Here is an 8455-nt window from a genome sequence, read left to right as displayed (position 1 = left end):
GTATATATACACAATGGAATTCTATGCCTCCATCAGAAAGAATGACATTGCCCCATTTGTTAGGAAATGGAAAGACCTGGAAAAAATTCTATTAAGTGAAGTAAGCCAGGCCCAAAGAAACATAGGTCCCATGGTTTCCCTTATTTTCAAGAACTAGTATATGTCTGAGACAAGCAGAAATGGTCAGATAAGTTGATGTTAGGTGAAATAAACCCCAAGATAAGTATTCAAATGTTTTTTCTTTCATGCGATTATTTCTGACATATTTATAAGATGATTTCTTTGTATGTTCCTCCCCCACGGTATAACCCCTGCTTTCACTGTATTTGATGTCCGTATAATTTGTGGAGGGGAAGGGAAAAACAAATCGTTTAAATAGGGATACAGGTGGACCCATTGCAACAATGAGAAGTACAAGTTGTTATGTGGAAAATGAAATTTACAACTTTGGGAGGGGAGGATTGGAAGGGGAAACAAACGAGGAGGCTACAATGCTTGATAAGAAATGTACTCATTATCTTGCCCATGTAATTGTAGCCCCTCTATATGGTATTTTCACAATAAAAAAATTATAGAATGTTTATGTGTCAAAGGAAAATAATATTCTTAATCTTTGGATCTTCTTACACTTTAGTATCAGCATTCATATAGACAAATTGGTATCTGTATATATAAAGCTATGCTGTTTTTTATCTCTCTCACTTGCTATATCAGGCAATCATTTCTACTGTATTGTGAAATCCCTGAAATACTTGAAGACTAGATCAATAGCTTTTCTTTTATCATATATTGTATTCAAAACAGATATGATCCTTAAGGTTGAAATGGTGAGCACTGGATTTCCCATTCCTCATCTTTCACATCAATGCTCTTCGCTCAGGCTTAAGAGTCAGGCAGCAATGCTCAGAATTTCTTGAGTATATTTCCACTAATACCTTTCAGAGAAATTGAGATGTCTCCTCAACTCTGAAGACAGGGTTAGGTCCCGGTTCATAAGGCTGGTGTGTGCTGTGAAAACAGTCCACAGACAAGGAAACGGGGGCAAAAATAAAGTTTTATTCACTTTCCAAGAGAGAAAAGACAGAATCAGCCCTGAATAAGATAAGAAATGTACTGCTGACACTTGGCAGTTTAACTTCCTATTCCCAACGGTTTCTGAGAGTCAGTCTCTCAGTGTTTTTGCCATGGTGTGTGCTTATTAGCTTGTACAATCATTTCCAAGGATATGTTTTTAAACAAGACCCATGTAGGGGTCTGCTTGAGTTCAAACGATTGCCACATCACCAAGTAAAACAGCCTTCTACCAGAGAAAAGAGAGTCCCTCACACAGTGGAGTAGATTGGGCTAATTTAGGTTGGGGAGTCTTATATTCCTCCCTCTCAGATTTAGAGAAACTAGTTATTTGGAAGCTCACCCACAAACACCTGTGTTCTAGGGCAGTGGAGAGGGAAGGCTCCATCTTCTGTAATTCTTCTTGCTGAGTAGAGCTGTAGAGATGTTCCTGAAGGGTGAGAGGGTGCTCTAGAAGCAAAGTTGGATTCGGCAGTTTGCCGAAAGGACAGATGGGTGGTAGGAGTATGTAGGCTGGAGTCTTAAGGTATTAAAGAAAAGTAAGAAATGGATGAAAAAGTGAGTTACTCCAAAAGCAGACTGATTGATGGCATACAGAAAATCTACTGGTTTTAATGGGTTGATTTTATACCCTGCTGCTTTACCAAAGCTTTGGAACAGCTCTAGTAGGTTAGGGAAGAGTCTATAGGGTCCTTTAAATACAGGTTTGTGTCATCTGAAAAATAGGATATTTTTACTTCTTCCTTCCCTATCTGGTTCCCCTTTATGTTTTTTCTCTTGTCTTATTGCTCTTGCTAGGAATTCCAGTACTATATCCTGAAGAGGACTGGAGAGCGAGGACATCCTTGTCTTGTTCCTGATTTTAGAGAAATGGTTTTAGATTTTCATCATTAATTATAATTGCTAGCTGTAGGTTTGTCATACACAGCCTTTACTATATTGATAAACATTTCATGGATTCCTAGCTTCTCCAGAACTTTTATCATCAAGGTGTTCTGACCTTTTGAGATCCTCATGTGGTCCTTGTCCTTACATCTGTTGATATGTTACACTTCAATAAACGCATAATGTGCGTATTATGTATATGAAGCAGATTTGCATCCCTGGGATGAATCCTATTTGATCATATTGTATGATTATTTAGTTGTTGACGTTGGCTGGCCAGAAATTTATTGAGAAGTTCTGCATCAATATTCATCCAAGAAATGGTTCTATAGTTCTCTTTCTTTGATGGGTCTGTACCTGGTTTGGGGATGAGTGTTATTCTGGCTTTGTAGAAGGAGTTTCTTATTGATCTTTCCCTTTCTATTTCATTGAATAGTTTGAGAAGTATTGGAGTGAATTCTCCTTTGAAGGCCTTATAAAATTCATCTGTGAATCCATTGGGCCTGGGTTTTTCTTGGACAGGAAGTCTTTTATTGCTGTTTCAATTTCAATGCTTTTCTTGGGTCTTCTTAATTGGCTTAAATCTTGTTGGTTGAGTTTAGGTATACTGATGTTCTCTAGGAATGCATCCATTTCGAGCAGATTCTCCAATTTGTTGGCATAAAGATTTTCAAAGTTTTCCCTAATAATTTCTGAGTTTTGCTTGTTTTTATTGTGATGTTCCCTTTTTCATCTCTACTGTTATTTATTTGGGTGATTTCTGTTGTTGAATTTGCTAAGTGCCTTAAATTTTGTTGATTATTTCCAAAGTACCAACTTTTTGTTTAGCTGATTCTTTTTAGTCACCTAATTCATTTATTTATGATCTAATTTTTATTATCTCTTTTATTCTACTGGGTGTGGGTTTAGCTTGTGAATGTAGTTAACAATTAAAGCCATTTCATTCCTACTAGAAGACATCCTTTATTTTAACTCAATTCACTGGTCCATTTTAATAGCTCATTCAAGGTAGTACAGTTCTGGGCTGCTTTACACAAAAGCAGTGTTCTCCTTTTAGAACTACACACGTGCCTCCTATTGAGGTGATTATCATATCAAGAGCTCTTCTGTCTTGGAGGATGACCAATGCTAAAGAGGTGCTTGTAATTGTGCCCACTTAGTTTCCTTGAGGACCTCCTACCATTTATGAAGCTATTTCCTTAGCTAGACATGGGAAGAGTATACAACACTGACAACTTCAATGTCTTTATATCAAGATCTGCCACTGTAAAGAGACACAGTGTCCCTAAAACAGAGACATCCAACCCTAGTATCTGTGTACATGACCTCATTGGGTGAAAATGTTTTGAAGATATAATCACGTTAAAGATTGTAAGAGGAGATCATCTAGGTCAACCAGGTTGAGCCTAAGTCCAGTGACAATTGTTCTCATGAAAGTCAGAAAAAGAGACCAGGTAAAATAAAACACAGGAGCCATGTGTCCAAAGCCTGGGACCAGCAGGAGTTGGGAGAGGAAAGGAAAGATTCTTTCCTAAAGTCTGTCGGGAGCAGAGCCTTGGTGCCCCTGATTTCAGACCCCCAGGGTCCAGAGTATCTGAGAGAAAGGATTTCTACAGTTGCTGGTCACCTACTTTGTGGAAAGTTGTTAGGGCAAATGAGGAAATAATGCTTCTTTACATCTGGATAAATACATCATATATTGAAAATACCATAAATTAGAAAGTTATTTAATGTAATAAACCTACCAAGTATCTGAGAGAAGCAGAGCCTACTTTCTACTTGCTGAGAACACTTACACTAGCCATAGCACTGGGCAAAATCAGCTAACATTAACCTTAAATATCAACTAGGCTTTCGGTGACCTAGGCTATTTGTGGAAGACTTCAAGCATGTTAGTGAAATTCATAAAATCTCCCCTAAGCAGATGGTACCATAGGGCTAAGCCATCTGAACCTATGTTGGATATGTTTTTATCTGCTATGAAACCATCGATCAAACTCTGAGTATAGAACAATCATTGTACAAAGTATCATAAATGGTACCTCACATTCTTCTGTTTTTGGAAATATCCACCCTCATCTTCAGTAATGAAAGAGCTTGTGAGAACCAAAGACCACCTGAGAAGCAGTGGTAGATACTAGCTTTGAGCAAAAGAACTCAGGGACAGTGCCCAGGCCCTGAGTTCAAGCCCCGCAGCTGACACAAAGAAAGAAAAAAAGCCACATGAAAAGATCTGAGAGAAAACTGAAGCCTAAGGTATCTGTGCAAAGATTTTTTTCTTAATAATGTTGAGTTTAAGTAAAGCATATAAATAAAGATATCATCAATAGAAGCTGTCATTGCTAAGGGATGATCACGCTTCATCATATTCTATCAACCAATAGCATAATAATATGTTAGAGAGAAGAAAACATGGTAACTGCAGGAATACTCAAATGTTTCAGAACTGTCAATCATTGGCAAACACTATTTGATGTATTTTCTTATCAATGCACTTGTGTAAAGACTACCCGAGTCTTTGATTTAGTAGTTTAGGTATGGAAGATAAGAGGAAGAGGTGGTCCCGTGAATTATATAACTGCAAATGTCCTCCTGAGAACTTTCTGAGGAACTGCAAATGACATAAAAGTAAATGGCTGTCTGTGAAATCAGATTTTAAATTCTCTCCCAAGTTCAACAAAGATTCTCCCAAATATTCTGTGATTTCCCCCATCTATAGAACAACATATCAATTGGTGCTGATAGAATTGTCCCATGGGCAAAAGAAAGTAATTGTATTAAGTGCAGAATAGTTGGTTTAAGAAGTCAGGAAGATATGCCACATACTTCAAAAAAAAAGTTTGATAGAATATTCAAAAAGGAGGCTGAGTCTGTTGTTCTAAAAACCCTGTTACATGGACATTCCTTTTCCCTGTGATGGCAGATAACTAGAGGTCTCTATTTTCATAGATAAGGAAACATTATCCCCACCCATTGGAAGTATGAATAGGTGTTGTATGAACCAGAGCTTCACCCCCATTCCAGGGGTGCTTCTAGGCACTGATCTGAAAACATTCTTGCTTGCTGGGAGATGTTTTGGGCTCCCAGAGTATGCATGTTCTGTGAGCAGGAATCTGAATCTCTGATGTCTCATGAAATGCCTGCTCTGGTTGAAGAGTATTTCATTTGTGCATCCTTGAAGATGCCTTTGTTCTCATCAAGTCTGAGTGCTACATGGAGAGAGGGGTGGGCAGAGCATGGGGCACTGAGCTGTTTGGAGGCAAAGCAGCCTCACTAAGCAAATGCATGTGTGTGTGCTTCCTTCGGTGGCACCACTGATGATAGAAAGTCCTAACCCTGTGGATTATTTTTCTTGCAAGACCGAAGTGTTTTGTTTGGGTTGGGGAAGGTGTAGGCAGGGAAGCCATCCCTGAGCAACATTTCTCCCATTTGCTTTATAAATGCTTTTTGCTTTGTGGGTCTCTGACTGTGCTCAAATGAGTCCTGAGCCAACTGATGATTCTGGAGCTTTTAATTAAGCAAAGATTCAGGTCTCTACCTCTGAATAATTTAATGTGACGATCCCCTGGAGGGCAACACTTACTTGAATAAACAAGACTCTCTGAACCTGGACACCCATTTCCAAACGTTATGCAACAGCGCAGCGCATAATTAAAAGAACATCCGCTTCACGTAACCTAAATGCACATTCGATTTCTCTCGCCAGTGCCTGGCACAAAGCACAGGGATGCAAAGCAGGAGATGCTCACAAAACAGAGTCATATTCTAAAAGGAAATGAGGCTGTCGCAGCAAACAGCTAGTGCTGCTTCTATGGTGATTAGCGCCGATGGGGTCAGGAGGTGGGAGATTAGGATGTGCTCACTTTGTCCACTGATCCTGTCATTTTTACAGGGACTTTTGCCAAGTTTTTCTCATTAAAAGTAATGCCTTCATAGATAAAACTAGTTGCATCCACCATCTCCTGCTTACTATTATGTGGTCTTGGGCAAACTGCTTTGACTGTTCAGCGGAATTATTACCACTCTTGAGAGTGGGAATGGGGAAACAATTACGCCCTTTATTTGGTGCAGTATAAATTCTTTTAGTTTGAAAGCCCACTCAAATTAATGCTTAAAATCAAGTATGTGCATCAATAAAAAAATCCTTAGGAGAAGTTCTTTACCTGCTCTATTATATGTTTGCCAAGGAGACATAGCAAAATGAGTTTCCTACATAATAAACATAAATCTGGCTAAAATTTCCCTCAAAGAGAAAGGAAATCACATATGAAGAAATCAGATTCAAATTGGCATTGAGTTCTGGCTCTCTCTCTTTCTCTCCTCTCTCTCTCTCTCTCTCTCTCTCTCTCTCTCTGTTGATTAGGGGGCTTGAACTCTGGGCCTCAGGTCAGGGCTGTCTGAGCTGTCCCTCAGCTCTACCACTTGAGCCATAGCACCACTTCTGCTTTTCTAGTGGTTTTATTGGAGATAAGAGTCTCATGGACTTTCCTGCCTGGGCTGGTTTTGAACCGTGATCCTCATATCTCAGCCTCCTGAGTAGCTAGGATCACAGGTGTGAGCCACCGGCACCCGGCACCGGCTCTCTTAAAGTTGTTCAATGTTCAAACCCACAATTAGCATGTAGACACCTCAGTATTATTTTAATACCTTGTTTTTAATTCCCAATTCAAGTTTAGAGAATACTAATCAACCTGCCACATTGTGCTACGATATGTGTTTGACAAATGGAAGATATTAATAATTCAGTGATTCATGAGAAAACAGTGAGTGGGACCATTTATTTACAATATATCACCAAGGCCCTGTTGGAAGTCAAGAGAAATTCCAGTATGGCCTTTGTATTGCAACTTGAACCCATTCAAAAGTTCTCCATCACTAAAGCCCCTGGTATGAGACAGGTCCGAGGCCAGCCCTGACCTGATTGCATGGTGTCTGCACATTGGCTATTATCACTGTGGTCCGTGACTACAGTCATGACCTCCAGTCTGGGATGTCCTCTGCTGATGATGTCCTTTCTCTTCTTCAAATAGTAACTAGCATTTAAAGTCCCGGCCTGGTCATGTCTCACATGATGATCCTCCCTGGGCTGTGGCTGTACTTGGATTGCACTTGCACGATGTGACCTTCACCGTGACCTTCACAGTGCCTTTCACTCCCTGGCCTCACCTCAGCTCTTCACTCCCTCACTTCTGTTTCTAATCATAGCACATCATCCTCATCCCTGCTCCTGCTGGGTCCTCCAAGCCCAGCTTGCATTACCTCCTAACTGTATTTCAAACTTGCTAGCAAGGTTCCTGTTCCAGAGCAAAGCTCCTCGGTCTGACTCACCCTGATTGCATCAGATCCATCAGTTTGCTCCTGCAGCACACGTCACCTCCCTTTTACTCAGTAGCATTTGTCACCATCTTTAACTGCCTGTGTGTGTTAAGTATTTAGTAAGTGCCCGCCACCAGGATGGAAGGAGGTCAGGGTACATTTCTATTTATCCACCTGCTGGCCCCGCTGCCTGGCACTGACTTGCACAGGGTGAGTCACGGCCCTCTTTTAATACTGGAGAGGCTGAGTGACTTACAATCACATGTAGATCTGTTGCAGAAACTTTTTGTAAAGTTCAAGATTCTTAAGTCTGATCCATTTCCTTCCTGCTCCAATGTTGCCAGTTTCCTGCCAATAATTATAAAAATCTAACCAAGTGAAGAAATAAGACCAGGCTGGCACTGAATCCTGACAGAAGCTAGAAGTGTTGACACGTTTTCCACTTTGCTCATTTGTTCTGGTCCACTGGTATTCATCCCACAATAAATACTTAACCTCTTCTACAAACCATCACCAGATAATTTCCAACAAACAGAATATTAAGAGAGTCTCACCTCTTAATTGTACTTTTCAAAAACTTTTGTAGAGGAAGTCATACAAATAGTTGTACTAATCAGAGTTTTCAAGAGAAATAATTATGTGTGTGTGAGAGAGAGAGAGAGAGAGAGAGAGAGAGAGAGAGATGGAAATTGGCCTATAAGCTGTGTACGGGCACCAAACGTCCCACAATATGCCATTTACAAGCTAGAGACACAGGAAGGTGGGAGGAGTGATTCAGTCTAGGACCAAAAGCCTGAGAAAAATGAATGCCTCAGCTCAAGAAGAGAGAGGACAGATCTCTGCCTTCCTCTTTTTGCTCTGTTTGAGCCCTCAGTACATCACAGGTATCCACCCTCAACTGTCAGGAAAACTCCTTCTACTCTACAGACGCAAGATTAGTCTCTCCCAGAAACTCCTCCACAAATACAACCCAAAATAATGGTTTACCAGCCTATTGGCTATCTCTATCCAGTTGACCCACAAAATCAAGTACAGCAGTACTAAAATGGGCTTTTGTTTGACCGCTTTAAAAATTTCACAGAACTAAATAAAATACCTAGGAATTAACTTAACTAAAGAAGTGAAGGACCTCTATGATGAAAACTTTAAAATCTTGAAAAAGGAAATCAACACAGAACTAAAA

Source organism: Dipodomys ordii, unplaced genomic scaffold (genome assembly GCF_000151885.1).
Source record: "Dipodomys ordii isolate 6190 unplaced genomic scaffold, Dord_2.0 Scaffold21, whole genome shotgun sequence".
In the NCBI taxonomy this organism is placed as follows: Eukaryota; Metazoa; Chordata; class Mammalia; order Rodentia; family Heteromyidae; genus Dipodomys; species Dipodomys ordii.
The sequence above is the reverse complement of the archived record's forward strand: the minus strand, read 5'-3'. Positions refer to the sequence as shown.